General features: G+C 35.5%; 1 protein-coding gene across 20 annotated transcripts in view; it reads left to right on the top strand.

The window, feature by feature from the left end:
* The window catches only part of sox6 (SRY-box transcription factor 6), a 203705-nt gene that overhangs the window by 5752 nt on the left and 175690 nt on the right, over positions 1 to 22263 (top strand). For 4 of the 20 annotated variants that reach the window (XM_069181494.1, XM_015338142.2, XM_069181499.1 and 1 more), the window contains exon 2: positions 111 to 145. The exons of 14 other annotated variants lie outside the window; for them this stretch is intronic. The gene's annotated coding sequence lies outside the window, so the exon portion shown is untranslated. Of the gene's footprint in view, positions 1 to 110; positions 146 to 1008; positions 1029 to 22263 lie in introns of those variants that run through there. 2 more of the 20 variants (XM_069181497.1, XM_069181496.1) reach the window with 2 other exon arrangements.

Here is a 22263-nt window from a genome sequence, read left to right as displayed (position 1 = left end):
GTATAATGCATTCTTGTCTTAAGTGAGAGAGGCTGTTTGTAAAACAATCCTCTGGCTGGTGCCTCTGTCGCGGCGAAGCTGATCCAGTAATGGCATTTTGTTTTGAACAGTTGCTGTTAGCTGTGAGTTGAAGTTCCCTCATAAGGTAAGGTGGCACTGGAGCTCAATGTAGGTCCAAATGGCACATTTATAATTAGACTGCCAATTCAGCACATTGTCCTGATTGCTATACAGGGATATGTTGCACTGTCTGGGATTTCAATAGAGGAGACTTTATTCAGTCTTAGCCAGCTAAACGCGGTCTGTACGGATGGATTGAAGGAAAGAAAGGAGGACTGCAGATAGGCTACCAGCGGGCGATTGTTTCATCCCGCGTCCTAAATCAGAAATAAAGCCGGCCCATTGGCTGGACTCTCAGAAGTTATCCATTTCTTTCCCTTGTTAACTGGTTTGGCATTGTGCAACTTAAATTATGCATACAAATCTAAAAAAAAAAATGTTTATTGAAGAGGGCAATCTCATCTTAAATATACACTGAAAATAATGACATAGATATTAGAATTAAGACCCTCTCCTTAGCTCATAAAAGCATAGTTTCCCGTGATTTAAAAAACTTGAAGACAGCGTGTATAAAAAGAAATGAAAATACTGTATGCAAACATTTTGCACATTGTCTTTTTTCAAACGTCAAGGTGTTCAGCGGTTGGTTCTGATCCCCTAACACCAGGCTCAGATTTTAACTAAAAATACATGCTTTCCGTGGAGCTTAATTATGAATCAAATATGATCAAGAAAATCTTAACACTTTTTATTACATAATCGTTTTTATTTAGGATTTTAAAGAATTCACTCGGATTTATGGACTGAATCATTAGTTTTGACTGTGCATATTAATAATCCCCTGTGGTTGCGTCAATATAATAGACACGTGGATGTGTTAAGTAAGTTGTGGTTTTGGGAGACTAAAGTGCATTTCCGGACCGTGTCCCGACTTTAACGATATCGCCTCGCTGACGCATATGGTGCCAGTAAGTTCAGAGATTTGGGAGAACATTTTGGCATACTGTAACCGCATGTTTTGCAGGCTCTGTACTCCTGCACGGTGGAGGACTTGTTTGAATAGATCGCGTATTGTAACCTAAGATCAATGAATCGTGTGTTTGTGTATTGTGAAACTTTTACTTTGCATCTGTATTATTTCAAATATCAAATGTGAATGGTCGTGGTCTGTGATGTCGAATTTAGCAGTATATTAGACCAACATTTATTTTTTGTGTGAAATAAACCTGTCTCTCTGTGTACATAAAGATTAGCTGTATATGCACACACACCTCTCAGAGCCATTAGTAAGCTCAACTATAGTAGGTTTTTTAATGTAAGCTGTTAATTATCTTTCATTTTACAGGTTTTCTTAGGCGCATCTCTGGAAAAAAAGAGCACATCTGTTTGCTTTTAAACTATATATTGGTATAATAAAAATATGTATTTTTAAGCTGTAAATTATATTATCAATTCAGTGCCTCATCAGTTTTGATGGGGATATTGGTTTATTGATACCACTTTTAAAGCACCATTGAAATTATTTTTAAAAAGTACAGCATAGTTAAAAAAATATAACATTGGCCCAGTCTAAGAAGTCCTTATTTTATATATGAAAATGTGATTATTTTTCCTATACAGACCATGGTTTTGAAGCTCAAGGAGCAAAGGAAATACAGACCACTCAATGTTCTTTAACAGAAGGTCTTGTTAAAACACTAGAGATATACTAGATTACAGTAGTCTGTCTGTGGAAAGACAGTAGATTACATGGACATTCTTGCCATGAAACAGAAAACATTATTTTATGTCCATTTTCGTGTTCTGATTAAATAGCATATTTTAATGTTTTGTTAATTAATATTACTTTGCATATTGTGTATTTCAGAATCATAAGGTGGCTTTCTAGGGTGGATGTTATGTCTGTTTTAAGATAATTGAATGTTAATGCTTTCTCTTGGGATATCCTACAACTGTTTGGCATCAGTAGAACGCATTTATAAATCTAAAATTCAAGCATTAAATGAAGTTTAAATAATTCTCTTTCAATTAGATCTGCAGCAGTCTTGCCGGGTAACAAGATTTTTTCGGAGATTTTAATTTTGCATTATTCCTTGCTACCTGTTTTTTTCTTAAGTCAATTTCGGAATATAATTAAAAGGCTGTTATGCATATGCAGTCATATAATGGAGACTTCATTCTTTAAATATTTTATTATTACTCTTTAATTTTCTATATTCAATTTTCTTGAGAAGTATGATGAAAAATAATAATTATAAAGAACAGCGAGCAGAGTGATTTATTTAAAAAACTATGGATTGCAATTGTGTCACTTTTAGAAACATTTCTGGAAAAGTTTACGTTCAGAATTTAAGATTTTCTGTTGAAAAAAGTGTGGGAAGGATTTACTGTATTTTTAATTTAATGAATTCAAATAAAAATGATTGTTTTTTATAGTTGATGGTATTCAATCTTTAAAAATTTATTTAAATCATAGGTGGTAGTTTTTCAAAACAATCAGTATAGCTTAATTTAATTTTTCTAATCATTTAAATTTGTAATTTGAAATCAAAATACTCAGATGAACAGACTTGCTTAATCCCCTGGACACGGTGTCCTAAAGAATTTGTGTTCTTTTTTCCTTTTTAAATGTCGCAATCTTCTTATCTGGAAAAATGTGATAAGGTAGTTTCTTTATTGTAATGGACATAAATTACAACCTATCTTGGACCTTTTACAATCATCGGAAAAGGACATACATCTGTTGATTTAGACAATCGGAAATCTTAAAAAGGGTAATAATACCTGTGTTTAAAGACTGGCACATTTATGAGTTGTGGATGCACACGGTTTTCATTACTAAACTAGATGAATTGTGTTATAATGAGCTAGAACTTGACACTGCTAAAAACGAGACAGACTAGGGCTAAATATTGGCCAGTAAAACTTCAAAGAATTGCTTTTGTGTGTGAAGTTTTGAGATGGGCACGGACAATGAATATGAAGTCAGATTTTGTTAACATCTTCATTGTACTTGTCTGTGAACCATATGTTTTCTCAGCTTATGGTTTTCTTCCCGTAAAAACTTATCTTTGTCAAAGGTTTTAAAGACCCAAACAGTTAAGGCAATTTAACTGTTATTTAATGTTATTTAAATATAGAGAATCTGCTTCCTGATCAGACGTTTGCACTCTGATTTTCAGACAAGTTAGGCTGGGGGGTAAACTATGTGGTATTGCATAGTGCACAAATCTATTTTTTTGTCTTTTCGTGTTGCTTTATATAGAGTCAAGCTGGTGAACATTTCTGTTTTTCAACGTGTCTTGAAAACCTCTACAGCACTGTGTTTTAAGTCTACAGGGTCACACAGTGGATATTCAAATAAACTCATTTATATGATAAATAATTAAAACAGCAACATATTAGATGATTGTAGAAAACACCACTTGTAGAATTCAGTTACTGCCACTAATTTCTGCCAGTTGTTATGGGAATATTTTCTGGGAAATATGTTCTCATACTACATTTAACATGTAGTGTGTAACCTTGATGTGCTATATATGACTGAGATATACTTTATCAGACTAAGTCTGGAGTTGAAGCAAAATAAACTTTTCTTTTTTAATTCTAACTGGACATTTACTCTGATGCTTTAAAATGGAGTCAACAATTTTAATTGAAGAAAGGTTAAAATGTTTAAAGGGAAACAGTGCCCTCCAGAAACATAGTTAATGTTAATGGACACACGTACAGTACCACTGATTAAGCAACACTATGCAAACGTAATGTGACACGTGAATCTTGAGGGCAGTTAAAATTCTGTGACCTTTTATGCTTGCCAGACCATCTCTTAGTGTATGCCTGAGATACCATCACCTTTGCAGGATTAAAGCAAAGGGCCTCTCCTGTGCTACTGTATATCTATCTATCCATTTATTTATCTGTGTGTGTGTGTACCTTATTCGTTTTTAGGACATTTTTTTCTAGTGAAGTAAACTTGAGGATTGATGTATTGAAATTTGCACTTCAAATCAAGGCAGCTCTATATTGTTAGAGTACTTGTCCACCGTTTGTAGTTCTAAAGGAATGCTCTAAAACTGCCATTGAGTGTGAATGTCACCCAAGAATGTCTAGGATCAGAGCAGTTTGAAGGAGCTTATAAGGAGCTGAAAAACATTATTTCTAATATTATTTTTATTTGTGTTGTAGGAAGCAGAGTTTTGAAAACATTTTTCAATTTTAAGGTGTTTTTATACTTTTACTTGTTATTAAAAGTAGCGTGAAATAACTATTGTGATATTTGAAAGTGTTTGCTTTCTGTCAAATATCAAAATGTTGATAAAAATACTTAACCTTCTAAGGAGAAGAACAGGTAGAGGAAACTGAAATTGTGCATATACTTTAGTAGGTGATGTATTTCAGGTACTGTTTGTAGCCATCTGTGTTATTGGAATCTTCTAAGTGCGCACATAGGAAAATTCCTCATGAGGAAAATTCCCTCAAAGGGGAACAAGCAAGAGCAGTCGTCCTAAAGGTAAGGCTGTCCAACAGCAGTGCTGAAAATGATAGGTGCGGTAACACATGTTTTGACTTGTTTTGACCAGAGTGTAAGGTAATTTGCTTTGGAATACCTAAACATTGATCAAAGTGGATGTCACCATGATTATTGGTATTCTTCCCTTTATAGTAATTTTCAATGTTTTGAACGTGGCATTTGTAAGCCATATTTATTTCAGTCATTTTCACTTTAACGCAGTGTATGTTTCCTGCACTCATAATTGAGTTCCAAGCGAAGCAGTTAAATTTGTTACATGGTGCAGTCCAAGAATAATTGGAGTTGTGTCAGAGGCAGAGCCACAGTAGTGTTTTGTTCATAAAGGTGTTCATAAAGCAGCCAATGTGCTTAATATGGTGCTTTAACTCTTTCCTGGGACAGGATGCCGAATTGATCACATGCTATTAAGTAGTAGTCATCACTTTACAAGGCAAGAAACCTTTACTTTTTATATTTAGACGTTTAAGAAAGAATGCGTATGTCAGGAAATTTTGAAACAAGCAAAATGCTGCAGTGCTTTCTGGCCTACAGCTCTGTAAAGGTTGAGAAGCTCTGATTGTGCGCTCTCAGTCTTACCATGAACCATAGCTTCAAACTAAGTGGTTTGTTGCTATGCAGACTTTGTTTGCCATTGTTGTCCTGAAGTGTAACTTCACTCTGCAACATTAATGAAGACTGGGGTGTGACCAGGGCTAAGACTGTCAGACAATGTGAATAAACAGCAGGAATATTGAGACAGTAGCAGCTTCAGTACAGTAATACAGTACATTAGCAGAAGAAAAGGAAGGCATGCATTGTAATTTCTGAGCTAGGGACAGTTTTTAATATCTTAAAAAAAGCTGTGATGGGCTGCTGTTGTACAAATAGACATTTAACTTAAGTCTTAAGTATTTCTTTCCACATAGTAAGTACAAATTAGCTAGCCTATACTTATCTGTGGCTTAACAACACACCCAAATTGCAGTCTTGCAAAAGAGCAGAAATCTGCAGCACACGAGGCCTTTTAACATAGTAATATAGTTTGGCATGTCTTTTGACCACATTGTAAGCTGAAATGTATTGTTTCTTCTTAAGGGCATTCATTGTTTTTTATAACCTTGGAACCAAATTCTTTTTTTCTAAGAATAGGCCCTTCAGCTTACATTTTGGTTACTGTGCTTACTGTGTAAATTGAGACCACATGACTACCACTTTTTAATGTCTAAGTCTTGCCACTTACCATCTTGTAATTCATTCAATTTGGAATATAAGTTCATTTTTTATTGGTTGATAAGGAGTGTTGTTCAGGATACATAGACCCTCAGATAGAGTAGTAGTGTCTAAATTGTTAAGCTTCTTTTTGTCCTTGGTGGAATTTCTAGGGATCTTATGACAAGTTGCAGTGAAACCAGCAGTGTGCTTTCAAAGGAGCACTGTAAAAAATGTTTTTTGTTCCTTTTTACTGGCCTCATCTTGTTTTGCAAATTCTTATTTACTCGAGAGTGCCTTTTAAGGTGCAAGAGTGGTGGCGTTGGCCACATCGCCACGGTTGTGTATACATCTTTTGATTTACATCTTTTTACTCTTCTGATTTGAAATGCAATAGCTGTTGTTTTTTCTTCGCAGCCCATATTTTTTTGGGAACGTCTAATCAGCGCAATCAGGTGTTGGAATTAGAGTCTTGTTTATTTTTTTATGAATCAGATAAAGATTTCTGTGGCGAATATGAAGATGGGGGAGAATTTCCATATCAAAGCTGATATATCTGAAGCCTCGCAGTAATTAAAATGCAGTGGTTTGGACTCTGCGCACACAGCGCTGAAGCAGAGTGTTACTGGGATCTTGTGCAGTATGCAGGCGGTTGCCTCCTGCATACTTCTAGAAATATACTTATAATTTTGTACAAATGTTTATGCCAGTCCACGCTCTTCTGTGGATGACTTGTCTTCCAGCCAAAACCATTTCAAGACGGAGTTATTTTTCTTCAGCTAACCTCTCATTGCGGCTTTTTTTGCATCTGCTGTTTTTTTTTCTTCCTTTTTTGTTTCCTTTCTGTTTCTTGCTCCAAGAAGCATAATTGGGAAGATAATTTATTATGATTGTGTAAACAACACTATCAGCTACAGTAGGTGGTCACACTGTCAGTGCAGATTTGCAGTGTTTTTTTCAATGAAGTACTAAGAAGTCAATTTTTTTTAAAAAATGAGACGACATTTAGACCAGCTGGATTTTGAGTTCTTTAATTCACTGTGTTGTGTGTTATCTAATTGCAGAATTAATAAACAAGACAATGCTTTCTCCCTTCCTCAATGTATTATTTGTATTTGTGGATGGGTTCTTTAGTATGAATTCAGTGGCCCTGCAGAAATGGCATAAATCCTTGTGAGGAAATCTGAAGATTAGCATAGGCTAGAAATGCTTCTCAAAGACAATACCCACAGAACAGTGTTTGCCTTGTGATCTCTCAATTGGTTACGGATCATCTTTTCCCTCGGGTCGGGTTTTTGTGTGATATAAAGGGATTGACAAGAGACCATGAAAATATCAAAATAAAAATTGTCTGTTTATATTAAACTTTAAAAAAAAATATTTGAGACAAAAATGCTGAGATAAAGCTATGCGTAACTACGTAATAAATTTCAGACAGAGCTGTAAACAAGGTAGCTACAGAAGAACACAGTGATGTCAGTCTAGTCTTGAATAGGATGTCTAGATGTGTTTCACTAATCATTAACAAAGTTTATTTTGGGATTTCAAAAATAACCCCATAGGTCTGAAAATGATTTTTTAAGGAAATGGAAGAGCTCCTTCATGAGATTTTGATTAAAAGTGAAACGCATAGAGGGTTTGATTTTGTGGCTTTTTCATGAAATGAGAAAACTCTAAAATGAAATAAAAGACAAATGACAATAATGCACATAATGCCTTATGTGTGTATGTTTGAGTTATAGCTTAATATGCATCCTCAATTGAGATTCTGAGAAATTTACAGTGCCTTTATGTACCATAAGAAAGTAAAACAGCAGCCTGATAAGCGTTGCCTATGTCGTCAGGTGTACTGCATGTATTGTGTAAATGCTTATGGAGTGTTGTGCAGAAGAACAATGCACATGCTTCCTGATGTGGGCAAAGACTTGAATGATTTTAATTTATCCAAAAGGAACTGTGTCTCCTACATAATTTATTTCGGTGGCTAAATCTCTGTGGAAATATCTTTCAAATCTATTTATACATAATAAATTTATATTTGGAAATCATTAGCTGTGATTGTTTGGATCCATTTCTTTCTGAAATCATACTCAAGGTTTTCTTGCTAAACTGCAGAAAGTCATTTTAAAAGAAGTGTATTATCGGTATTCATATTGGCAGCGTCTATATCTCATTCTGCTTGATATCCTTTTATGGGTCTTTACTTACATTATATGTAAAAATTCACTTTTTAATTCTTCCTCGCCAGATATGTTGTAAGAGTACAGTATACCACATTCAGCTACCATAGATGTGTGTAGCTACAGTATAAGTCACACCTTTCTTTGCATTGTTCAGCTGGAGAGTGAAACCGTTTTCTTCCTGTCTGCTCCATTTCCACTCAGATAGACACTACTAGCACCTTGAATTTCTGCAGGAGAAAACTCTGGTTCAGATAAGATGCATGAAAATGATAGTATAAAGCATTAAGCACAATAATGCATAAAGAATAAAGAATGTATAAAAATTATATGACTATAAAGTTGTAAAGAACATTAGAACTTTAAGACCAATGACAGTCAAAAACCATTCTTTCAAGATGGACCAAATTTGGATTCACATTGTCGTTTCAAAACATGATCACTTCAACTAAATATTTTGATTTATTCAAGTTAAAATATGTTTTCAGAGTCCTGCCACTTAATTTTTGTGAATTGGATCCTATTGTTTTTGTTGGTCAATGAATTGACATCAGGGGTAAAAGGAAGGACAAAGAAGTGTGTTGTCTATCCATTTCATTTGAACCTCCAGTGTTGAATTCCATGGGGACGATGATGAGCTGGTAGTTCTTCACATAGGTATTACAGGATTTATTTATGTCATGAGATTTGTGTGTAACCCCATTGTATCCTAGAAGTCAGTATTAGTTCAGTGGTCCAAGTTCAGTGTAAAGATACAAAGTCTAAAAATGAACTGTACAGCTGTGATTGACAGCTTGGCTTACATCTGCTTGCTTAATCAGATTTTCAATGTAAAATTTGCTGAAAAGTTGTGACTAAGTAAGCCAATCTACAGTGCATATTTTGCTCCTTTAAGATATTTGTCAAGACAACACATGTACTTCAAACATCAAAGCCGACACATGACTACTTGCCGATCATTTTGTAGAGGGAATCTTAGGATCTTTGTTTCTGTTTGCATTGCAGAACTGTCATGGTATGATGGATCACAAACTTTATTACATGTAGAAGTGACTTGAGGTCACTAATTGATATAACATGATTTGACATAAGGATTTACAAGAGGACACTAGAAGTCTTGATTTAAGGTTCTGTGTGCTAATAGAAAGCACTCTTGCCCCTTCAATACATTTGAGTCTAGCACATTTTATCGCCTCATCATATACAGTATTTCAGCTAAAATACTAAATAATCCAAGGAAAGGAAAAAAGAAGGAGATGTAGCGATATTATGTGTTTCATTTCATTGCAGCTCCTGCTGAACAAGTGTGTGTGTGTATTTTCTCACATTGTACATTCAGAGCTGTGCACTGAGTGAACAACTTCCCGTGCTTAAGGATTCCACCAGTGTATTGTGTTTGAATGTAAGTAAACCCGCGTACAGGGAACACAAAGTCTATTGATGCTTAAACTGCTAGATTGGTGAGGAGGATGCTACCCTGCTAGTTCTCACTCTTGTCAGCTCCAGAGAGCAGCGGTGAAACTGTTTGTTCCTGACAGTAGACAGCCCCACTGCAGGGCCCTGGTTTCATGTTACATTAAGTATTAGTGCTGTTCTTTCAGGAGTCATTATGCTGTGACATCAAAGATTGCCTGACAGGGCAGTCATAGGTTAGTGCTGATACTGTCTATTGAAATTTCCAAGAGTAAAAATGATAGCTGCAGTGGAGAGAGAGAGACACACACACGGGTAGGGCTAAATATTCAAAAGACAGGTTCTGTGCTTCATTGGAAAATGTGAATTGATAAGAAAAGAAAGGACTTAAATCCTGTGGGAGCTGTTGAGCTACCTTCTCAAGAAAAGTTGCATTTTTCATCAAGCTTCTGTTATTGTACGATAGGTGCATAGTCAGCTGCCTTTTATTTTTCATTTTTCTGTTAAAAGAAGGAGCTTGGGAATTTAATCAGGATGTTTCATTTAGTTACAAGACAGGCAGAACCAGCTCAACAGCATGTCCATATACCAAAGTTCTTTTATTTCTGTCTTGTTTCATATTGTGTTATGTACAATTTTGTATGGCTATCCAATATGCCATGAAACTACTAATTATAATATGAATAGCTTTTAAAAAGACCACCTACAACTAAATGACAGAAACTATGAGGAGTATTATTTTTAAATTGTAATTCTTTAACAATGGCCAGCATCTTAATAATGCACATAGTACAGGAAGCAGAAATAATATAGTTAGAAATGCATTTTTACATAGCACCATTCAGTTTGCATATGCAAAATAAAGACATCAGAATGAGGTGATATTCTTATTTCATTTGTCTATAATCCTAAAATTATTGGTATTCAAGATGGAGCATTTTTTTAAACAAAGTGTAATAATCTGTTAATATTCTGTTAAAGTATAGTTATGAATCACTAAGCATTATAGTTGTTAATTTTAATTAAATGACCAAAAGACAAAGGGTAAAGTAATGTTTGCTCATTGGAGATGTGACTCCTAGTAATGTGAGTAGGGCATAAAGTGCCTGCAAATGTGCAGGTGAAATTTAGTGACAGTAAAGTGGGAAAAATGAAAAGCATAGGAATTCTCAGAAAAAAACACCCATCATTTTCAGACATTATTGAATAATAGCATAATCCTTTTTCATGCAGTAATTACTGTGAAAATATGCTAACTGATGCATATCTATCTCCTGCTAGTCTTAGCTACCCGTATTGTCCTACACAGGGCCTACATTTCTGATTTTCTAACTTCTTAAGTTTTTTTCATTAATGTAATTGGTTTTAGTTATGCACAGAGCTTGCAGTTCAACATGATGTATTATTTGTTGTGCCCTAAAACCACACACAGTCTGTATACTAGTCTTTTTCTAACAGTTGCCTTAGGTCATCAAAAATTAAATTATACTTTTTCCTTTTTTTATAGGATTGAGATATATATTACTAATAAGATGAACCTTTGAAATTTGACTAAATAACAAATAGGAGTTAGTAAATATGATCGTTCGTTGTATTTATGAAAGAAGGATAATATAGGAGGCAACTTGATTTGTCGACCGCTCAATTGTCGCATCAACGTGATAGAAGAATTTTAATTTTTACTTTCGGACTGTCAGTGAGTTTTAGAATGTTAACCAAATATTTTTGGCGATTCCCTAAAAATATTAAAAAACAGATCTCTTACTTGATTCTCTAAATTCTTGGTGAGCATGCTTCCAAAGTGCTTTTTCATCAAAAGGTTACTATAGCGGACTTTCCACTGCAAGGTTGGGGGTGAATTCAGGGAGAAGTAGTACACAGCCCTTCTAACACTGCTACACCTCCCTTCAAAACATTCCTGGTGCCTCCTGTTCATATCTTTTGCACTGCATGAGGTTATGTCTTAGTTTAACAGGTCAGGTAGGTATGAAAAAATGAGCTCAAGTTCTGTTCTAATAACTTCTTGATAATGCAGAAATTGGCAGTAGAATGTGGATGAAATGAAATTTTTAAAATGTTCTTGCGCTAGTGTGAGACACATGGCTACTTTATCTTATCCGGTAATATACTGTTTAGAAACAGAGGAATTAAGAGCAGTTCGCCATCTGCGTTATAGGAGAAGAGAAGGATTTAACACTGTTGAAAGTGAAAGTGCTATATAGTATGAAACCGTTGTTTATAAATGTACAATGAATGTTTAATAAACACATGTTGTACATTTATTTCTCCATGTCAGTAGCTTATTTGTGTGGTCTATTTTCAGTCCGTGTGAGTACTCCAGGAATGACATGGTGCCAAATAATTCTCATAGGACATTATTTAACGGTGAAGTTGTTCAAAATTTTGCAAGAATCCATAAATTGCCCATGATTTGGTCATGAAGTCTTAATTCATGTTTTAATTAACTAAGTCTGGTAAACACATGTTTCAGAAACAGCATGACAGTTCTCTTGATTTGTTTTTAGAGTTCAAGGTCCTTCAAATTCAGGACTGCTTGCTGAATTCTGGCTCTTGGTTTTGTCTGCTTCCTGTTAAATAATGACTTTTGGATATATTACAGTAAGAAAACAGCCTGGTGACTGACACTTCCACTTAAGTGACTCCCCTGCTATCAGTCAGAAGTAAATCTCAGTTATTGCACTCAAACAGATGCCTTGTACATAACACCAGTGCTGTACATTAAGGAGCAGAGAAAAACAAAACCTGGCACGTCTGGTTTCGGCAATATACAAGTGCTCCATCCAGAACTATAAAAATGCCCTTCAGGGCTGGTGTTTTTTTTTTGTATAACGTTAATTTAAAACAGCGACAATGAGATGAAAATTGCCAGGTCTCAAGGAGCCTGGGAAATCAAAATGTTATAATCGCTGGTTGCAGACCAGCCTCCAACGATACAGTGACATTTGTGTTGTGGCATCGGATCCTTCACCTTATTGCGTACAGTATATGAAACACTGAAATAGGGATTTTAAAGCTGGAAATGAGTCTCAAAGCAGATGTGTATCATGTATGCATATTGATTGTTTTTGAAGATTCTTTTTTTAACAGTGGCTTTTCCTTTCAGAAACGTGAGCTGCAATGGGGATTCTTGACTTAAGCTTCCTTTATTTTAATTAGGCGTAGCTCTGTAATCTGTCAAAACCACAAGTCCATCGTTGGGCTACAGGAGTCAGTGTGAGGCACGTCAGAGCAGGGGGAGATCGTTTCAATGTTGACACAATGGGTCACATATGGAGACATCTGTGGAAGCAAGAAGGTATCTAAAAACAGTCTTAAACATTATATGGAAAAGCTGGGAAATATTAAGCCAAAATTGGATTCCCCACAGTTTTGTGTGGAAACTTAGAATTCGTGCTGCCAAAAACACATTAAAGTGAAAAAAGGAAAAAATGGGAAAGGAAGAATGCTGTGGCTGAAGTTATGACAGTAGTTAAGCTGAAATATTTCTGCTGCTCCAAACCAGGTCTTTTGTTTCCTGATCTCGTTTATATTTGCAGTGACACAATGAAGTTTTAAATGATTTTGCCTTAAATGTGCGTCAGAAAGAAGTCAGTGCGAAAGAACAGTAAATGTTTTCACTTATGAGGCATGAGATAGAAAAGAACTGCTCTTGGTAAAGCAAGTGGGCATTAAAATGCATTGATATGTCATTGTACATCTTCTTTTGCTGAAATTAATAAAAAAGCACCAGCCAATTTACACTTCTATTGAACAGCATTCATTGTGTGCATAGGTGCAGTATATAAAATCTAAATCTCACAGCTCTTCTAGAAACTCAGCTTGTCCTTGCAGTCATTAGTAAAGAGGATGTTGATGTTTCATTCCTCGGTTCTTTACATGAAGAGTGTTCAGGCTAATCATGTTAATGTTACTATAAAGCAGATACAGCAGTCCACTTTCTCTTTGTTTATTGATGAATAGACTGTACTAAGCATCCTCTATCAGCCCCTCCAAATGCAATCCACTAACAAATCAACAACTATTTTATTGCTCTGAGTGTACAAGGCAACCCTTCTCTGTTCTCTCCTATCACGGATTTCGCAGAAAACCACTGCAGATCAAGGTTTCCTATTATAAAGAAGCTGCATCAAGATATAAATAAATATATTTAAAATGTATTCCACATGACAAAGTGCTACTGCTTTTGCCAAAATGTTGGCATTGTGAAAGCAAGGACATTTTTCGTGGTATGTGCCAGCACATATTAACCACAGTATGAATAAACACCATGTAAGAAGCTTGGAAAATGTGACTATTGTACTTTAACGTAAGTGGAAAACAAATTGAAATGAAATGAAAACTCATCCGCTTGCTTTTTAGTCAGTCAATAAAAAAGGAACTTGTTTTAGAAACAAAGGTTTTTAAACAGGGCAGAATCGATGCAGAGCTTATATGCTAAAGAAAGAGTTCTTGCTGTGACACGTAGCACAACAGAAGTAACAGAACGCGTAATACTGTACTTGTTACCATATGTCTTCAGTTTCTCTAAATATTACACAGTTTTAAGAATTATCTCTTGAAGCTGCAGATCAGCCCTTTAGAAAAAAATGGTTTGCACTCCAAAATGTTTAAATGTTTTAATTTAAGAAGTTGATGACTGCAAAAGTAATTCAGGAGAGTTTTGTGTGGCTTTGTCATGCACTAGACAATCAACATGGAAGTTTTAGGCATTGAAGCTGTGTCAAAAAATATTTTTTATAAAGATTCCCTGAATGTATCTTTGATGTATCAATAGCATATCCAGGTGAATAAGTTTTAAATTCTCAGACTCAGTATCACCTACTGTATGTCATTATGACAAAGGCTTTTGCACTGAGGTAGTATATATCTTTCGTCTGGAAACTTGAAAGTCTTAACTAGAGTGATGCAGACCGCAAGTAATCATATAAAAGATGCTGTAAGGGACCTTCTGTCTTGAGGACAGATTTACTAGACGTTATCATCTTTTCCTGTAGCAAAGAAATCTTTTCAGCTGGAAACAGTGAGATTGTGAGCGCATTGTGTAAAGCAGGCTCATTTTTTAATAAAGTTGAACACCTAATCCCTCTTAGTATTCTCTGTTTTTCTTTTTCTGTCACTCTTTGAATATATGTGTTTGTTTTTTTATATATAGGCATACATGTACGCTTGCAAAGGTGCACTCACACATTCATTTTGTGCTTTATGACCTGTACTCTGTATAAGAAGGCTAGCTAACTTTTCTCTGCATGACTGCATGAAAAAATGTTGGTTCACTGTCAGCACAGAGCAAAGCTCACACATTTCTGTAGTGATTTGGGTCATTACACCTTCCTACCCCTGATATCTGCTATTCATTTAGTTATACGCTGTCAAATCTCTAAGCAAAATGCTTGAATGCTTTTAGATTTTGGAACTGCCATGACAGTTTGTTTTTTATTTTGTACATTTTAGTCCATTATTTTATTATTTATGTATTGTAAATATTTTATTAATAGAGCAGACATACAGTACAGTATGTCTTAAGTTGCTTTTGTTGCTTAGAACACAGTGTTAAAAAGAATATCATTGATTTCATAGACCTAAAAGCCTTGCACAGTAACTGAAAAAGTAAAAATGCAAAAGTCTGTTTTAAATTGTTTCTATTCTACATTGAACACCAATACTTAACATGCATGCATAGAGATCTTTATGCCTTACTCGCTTTACCTCAGCTTCCGATCTTATAGTGTACTGACCTGCTGTTCTGAGGAGAAGATCTTAGATGATCAGGAATAAATATAATATATAATAGCAAATACATCTGCTGTAAAAAGTTTTTGAAAGAAAAATATGTTCAGTAATCATATGGAGCAGGCATGTGGTTTTACCTGCTTTGTATTCCCCATGAGTCACTGTTTCTGACTGTCTTAATGATGACCATGCGCATGTACTCAGAACACCCGCATACAACATGCAGAATAAAGTTCTTTGCCAGTAACCAAGTCTACAGAAGCATGAAACTCAGAGGGGGCCTTTTCTGGCATGCTGTCAACCACACCAGCCTTTTTCCAACAACCTCCAGTGGTCATGCTTTAGACTTACCGTTGAAAGCTCTCACTTACAGCACAGAGCTCCATAACAGCAACAGAAACTGAAACTATGACTCTGCACAAAATAGAGCTAGTATGTATTGTGAATTAAATCCTGGAAGAACTGGAACGTGAATGAAGGATTTCTATCTTAAACATTGTGACCCTTGTTTGCAAACCATGAATCACAGTGTTTCATGTTTTTTTGTGCAAGGAACAACTTTTCTTTTAAAGAAAACAGTAACTTTCAAAAACCAAACAACATGATACACCTCACTGGAGTAACCTGTATAAACATTTCACTGCCATTTTTTTTTTAAGTGATGATAGTAATCTTTGCAGATAAGGGGAAAAAAAACGTTTTTGGGCCGCAGTGATAAGGTTTGGTGAAGGTTTGGAAGTGATGTTTTCTACTGAACGAGCAGGGCTGCTCTAGTGTTCAGGAGCTTACAGAGACAGAGACTGCCTTGTGTGCTGTGTGAGGGGTGGGGGGGCTAGGGTGAGGCATTGGTTGGTTAGGGGGGAGTCCGTCTTGCCTTGATGAAGCTAAATTCATTGGTCGCCATTGGCAGGGTGGAGGGGTTTGTCTGGCTGCCAGCTCTGCGAAAGGCTTCTAATTAAATAGTCATCATTATCAGCTTGAAGCCCCAGCTCATCCCCAAAAATGAACCTTCCAAGACAAATATGGAATCAGTTAAGCCTCCTTGAGGTCTGTGTTGGATTGAATTTTGAAGATGACATGGAAGAGAAATGTGCAAGAAGGCACAGCGTTTAGGGTTAAACAATTACAAGACTTAGGAAGGACCTTTACTGTTTCTGAAATATTTGTTTTGTCAAGTAATCTGTAGAAACATGGAAGGAGAGTGTATCTGGGAGTCCCAGGCTTATTTTAAGGTATCTCTATTAAACCGCTGAAGGGTTTTTCAATGCACATCCTCTGAGAGCTAGTATGAGTCTTATGAAGTAGTATAAATGTAATATCTTTTAGCTTCAGTATATGTGGTATTTCATATTTTGTTCTTTCTTTATTAAAAAGGTAATTTACTTAGTTTTCCTTGATGCTGTAGATATTCATCTAGCTTAACCTTATATTACTGGTTGAATTTAATCATTCTTTTTATTTGTTTTAGGACACGTAATTGGAATATACATTATTACAATACAATACAATATATATATAAAACCTCAAAAAATTTTAAAACATTATATAACTAACTCTTCTAAAGGAAACAACTAAATCATTTTCTAAGAATTAAATGCAAGTTTGATGATTAAAGGAACAGTAACTTACAAGGTATAGTTTGTGGTCTCTGCACCTACTCTCAACAGGAAAGGTATTTTGAGAGTTAATCCTTTTTTCATATGTTATTAGTTTGGCATGTAGGGATAATCCATTGAGCCTTTACAGCAAAGTGAATACAAAATTGCCTGAAATGGAATAATAAGGAAGCCAGGCATCTCTAGAGTTAACTAAGCTTCTGGAAATCTTGCTAATTTCACACCTTATTGTGAGCTTCAAAGTTTGTACTGTTCAAGCAAGGAAATAAAAGGTCTTATTATTAGAATGTTTTGCAAAATAGTTTTCTTTCTTCTGGCTTTTCACATCATAAACGTATAACACGAGTTGTCATGTGATACTATCTTTGTTACGCTGGTCTTGGGCTGCTTTTATAATATGAACTAGACAGCTTCTAGATTTTACAGTTTTACAATTGAATCCTTTTTTAAAATGTCAGTGGCTAAACCACCTATTACTCTCTGTGATTTAAGGAGAATGTTTTTTTTCTCTCTGAAAGGTTATTAATAACTGAGATTTCAAAGAATTGTATAGCAAAAGTATGCTTAACCCTCTTCATCCAGCTAGAAGAGGGGTCTTTTTTTTTAAAGAACTTGCTTAAAGGTTCTTTGAATTCTCTGGAAGTGGTCAGTCTTCACAGTAAGTTTTATGCAATGCAAAAAATAGTAAAGATTAAGAAATTCAGAAAAGCAGTATTTGTTTTGATTGTCACTCTTCAACATTTTTTGGCCTAAACACAATTTATTGGAAGCCACTGCCATTTGGTTAGGTTGTGCTTTAGAAAGTTTTTCAAGTCAATTATTTACATGTCTTAGCTGTTAGGTCTAGACTTTATTAAGAGCTCTCCCAGCAGAGAATGCCATGTAACGGGAGCTGGTCCTGACTCCCGTGAAGTGCGTAGTTTAGGACCCTGTGCAGACTGTATAATCCGGCAGTGACTGGAGTAGGACACTTGGGGAAAGATGGCAGGATCAAGAAGAGACGACAGACAGGGGGGCGTGATGGCTGTGATCCGGTGCTCAGGGGGCGTGGCGAAGGCATACGTGTCCGAAACAGTGCAAAGGGGAAATCAGGGCACAGTCCAAAATCCAATAGCCAGGAGGTCCATCAGAGACAAAGACAAGGAACAGGGGGGAACTTGAAACCAGAACACAGAAGTTAAAATCAGAGTGACGAGGCCAGGTGCTCCAAGCCAGGGACCGAGCCTGGTCAGGACGCCGTTCGGAAGCCTTTGCCCTCAAGCAGTGGATGTGGGGCGACTAGGATGGCTTCCGGGCTCCCGTCTTCCAATGCAAACTCCTCAGCTTTGGGGGCACAGGGTTTAAATAATACAGGGAACAAGGGGCAGGTGAATGTGAAAATGAAACTAAAATAGAAAAGGGCCGGAGCGCCCTCTAGAGGAGGGATGACCATCGTGACAATGTAGTGTACTTGTGTGAATCGGGTTGAGTGATTTACGTGAAATATACAAATGTTTTCTTGTCTCAGCAATATTGGCTCACACTTAGGAAGTGGGAGGAAGCGTCCTTACTCACAATCTAAGTTAAAGATTCATATATAATATATTCGATATATTGGTGTCAAACACAGCCTAAACACGTTTTGTCATTCTAAAATGATTTTTTTAACCAGATTTACAGCTCGGTTTTTAAAAATCACATTTTGCTTTCACACATTGTTCATATAAAATGGTAGTAGTTGTTGAAGCCTCTGGATACATTTTTTTGTGGGAGGTTCTTCTGTTTATATGAAGAATAATGGAAACCATGTGTTTGTTCCTCTGAATAAAATTAGAGACCTTTCATCTGACCCACCTGTTGTGCTCTCCCAACTGATAATACTAACCTCATGTTATCATCTGGAGAGAAACTCTATGTCAGCTCTCCGGGTAATGAGAATCTAAAATTATTTTTGGCAAGAAATTTGTCAGAGGCCCTTGCCTGTCTTAAATTAAGAATTTGCCTATCAAGAAGAGTTTCACAACTTTTTTGTAACTAATAACGCTGACAAAAACAACAATAACTGCAAAACTGTTCTACATGATTGCTGATCATTCCTTTTTGTAACTTTCCTGATTGTAACCTATATATTTGAATTCTATATGCCCAATAACACCTAGTGTACTGTTAGTTCCCACATGAAAAACATCGTCGGAAAAAGGAACCTCCTCAAAATTTGTGTTCCCCTGTTGAATTTGTACCACTTTATAGGTGTAATTTGAAAATAATAGTCGTTTTGTTTTGTTGTTTTTTTTTAATTTGGGGGTTTCTACCTTCTTGAACCAAACTAAAGTAAAACCTGTCCTTAATGATGGGTATTTTAGAAGAACATGTGATATAAATTATTATTTTTGGATGTGTCAAATTGGAAAACTCAGACCGTTTTCCAAAAAGCCACTATGTGAAGAGAATTACATCATAAAAGCAAGGTTGGATCCTGTTCTGTGAACTGTGTGGAGCATTATTTGATACTTAACCTAGCATTTACTGGACTTTAGCCAGTCATGGACAGCCTTGCTCTCACAGTGTTCACATACAAGGCCTAACCGTTTTCTAGTTTTCAAAACAATAAATCACAAAGGTTTTAGTACGTAATGGTCAGGAGTGAGTAATGGAAAGTAAATCAAACAGGAGAAAGGAGTCACCACTGAATCCTTAAATCAAGGTCTTGCCTAGTGGAATATTTTAATATTATTCATTTCAAACTCTTGTGAAGTATGTGAGGTGATGGGTATGTGATGGAAACATCTGACACAAAGGAAAATACTACAAAAAAAACTTTTCCTTTGGCTTGGATTTATGATTGCAAGAGAGAATTTAATTTATTTTTTAATGTCTGATTTTCTTGCTAAAACCAAGCTAAACATGATCATCTTTCATAACTCTCTTTTTCATATCTAGCATTTGCAGAGATTCTAGACTGTTTTGGGTAAGAATGTCTCACAGCATGAAGCTGGTCATCTTCCTTGCATGTCTGCTTTGCCTTTCTACCATTTTCCTCTTTTCATTATCATGTGACACAGCTACACCAATCCTATTTTATGACTTTTCTCAGCTTTTTTATGACCTCCTTTTAGGCAATAATGGCTTATGCTGTTGTGCTCCTTTTCTGTACTGCTAGATATTATTTTTAGAAGGGCCTTTTTCTGATATTCAGGGTACAACTGGAGTTTTATTTCTGTTTTGAAGAACCTTGCATCTCCTGTTTTTACTAATTGAATTAAACACTGAAATATGCTGGCAGGTCTTACTCTGTCATACTTATTTATTGCCTGATTGGAGAGATAAATGGACATTCAGGAAATACTTTTAAACACAAGTATGTGAGCAGTCAGTGACTCAAACGCCCCTTTTGTATTCTATATGAAGAAACGAGAAAAAAGCTACACCATATGTAGAATCACTCACAGCACCTACAGAGGCTAACAGAAACAACTAAAAAATAGATGTTCTACCTTAGAATTCATTCACTTTCTCTAATATTATTAACTTAGAAGTATTAGAAAAGTGGTATTTAAATTGTGGTATTCAATTGTATAGTTAAATTAAAAAATACTTTAGAAGAGAAACTTTATTTCTTAAAATAACAAAAACAGAACCATTTAAATTTCTTGAATGAAGCCCACAACAGCTCCATTATTGTCATGTTTGTACTGCATTGTTATTTAATATACTGCTTAAAAATGTATTATTCATTTTTTAGACATTAGTAGAAAGATCAGTTAGAAGCTCTTCTGACCTCCCTGACATTCTGCTTTGCTATTTTAACTACTTGTCATGCCTGTTGTGTAATTTGTTTCTTCAGTACATAGAAACGAGTGGAGTTGAATTCTGCACTAAAAAGCTGCTACTTCCACAGCCCAAACTGTTTTTTTTTCTTCTGTCTACTTTTCGGCGTGGAATTGCCCTCGACTTGTTCCTTTGCAGTACACACACTGACACATCTCCCGCCTCTAAACTCTTACATTTCTTACATGCTTTACAAACAACTGGCTTTGTTGTTTCTTTTGAGTCTGTCCTGGATCATATTTCTCGAAAGAGTGTTTTTTTTATCATTTTGATAACATTCAAAAGACGTTGTTGCAGTGTTTAAGTTCATCAGACAGACAAGAAGAACACCATGTTTTCTTCCCAGGAAGCAGAAAGTAGCATCCAGGATGTGAGCAGGAGCTTGAATTGTAACCAGACTGTATGAATTTACAGAAAGCATGCTAACACCACCACTCCAAGCTGCCCATGTACTGTTTCTTTAATTCTTTCATTTTTTCTTGCTTCCATTCTATGATTTTTTCTTTCATTTTGCAAGAAGATGATACAGTATTAAAAATATGCTAGCTTTGTGAAATAACAGCAAAAGCAGCTCCACAAGATGGTTTATATAAACCCCCTAGAGCTGTTGTGGTAGTACTGGAGTCATTTCTCTTAATGCTGTTGACCTGTCACTTCCAATTCTTTCATTTAAATGTTATCTGAACTTTTACTGAGAAGGTAAACTGCTAAAATTGCAATCCAATTGCAAATATAATTTGTCGGTGAAATAACAACTGGAATATAGAATGTGCTTCTAATGCTTGAACAAGAACAAGACAAATAATTTGCAGAGACTGATGTGGCTCGCTGTAACCTGATCATTTATGGATCAATTGATTCTATTCTAGTTTAATTTACCATATGATTGACTTGCAGCTCTGAATTGTAGGAAAATATCCACATAGAGTTCTGCTTAAAATAGCTCAGTCATTTGAATACAGAAGCTCTGTAACTAGACCTTGTGTCATGATGTAGCTTAAAGTCAGGCGACAATTGCGGGTTGATACTGCTGCTACTGACAGAAATAGATAATCCTTTGTTTTCCTCAGATATTTTCCATTTAGATGTAAGTTATATGTATGTTCCTTACCATTTAATTATTAATAATAAGGCTAAGATAAATGGGTAAGATCAAAAAATGATTTTTGTGTTGTACAGAAGGTTAAAATGATTAGAAAAATAATTTGTTTCAGGATGTTTTGGAAAAAGTCCTACAGTTCCTTAAAAAGAAATGTAAGACACATTTTATTCTAAGCAGCTGAAGATGGGCATGAATCTGTACATTAATAAAATTAATATTCCATTAACGGTTATGCCTCCAGAAATTTCCGAATATGAAGCATAACAATTATGTGCTCTTATGGCCATAAAACACACTTCTTATGGCTGAATGGATTATAGTTCCCCTTTATATCCACTTTTCCTACTTAAGAACACCTCCCTGTATGTGACCTTAAACAATCTTAGATGATCAAAAAACATGTATCTCTCTTATATGCAGTTTTAAGAGGTGCCTTCATAGTTTTTTACTAAATATGAACTCATTAGAATATTTGTTGGGATTTGTTTTTAATCTCTCTCTTGTGTTTCTTAAATGAAACTTTTGATGTGTTTTTATTTGTGTACACACTGATCCATTGATACTTCCTCTTTGTCCTACTGCTTTCAGCATGTGTCAATCCTCTGGGAGCAA

The sequence above is a fragment of the Lepisosteus oculatus genome, chromosome 21 (assembly GCF_040954835.1).
Source record: "Lepisosteus oculatus isolate fLepOcu1 chromosome 21, fLepOcu1.hap2, whole genome shotgun sequence".
Classification (NCBI taxonomy): domain Eukaryota; kingdom Metazoa; phylum Chordata; class Actinopteri; order Semionotiformes; family Lepisosteidae; genus Lepisosteus; species Lepisosteus oculatus.
Note: the sequence above shows the minus strand (reverse complement) of the source record. Positions and strands in the feature narration are given on the sequence as shown.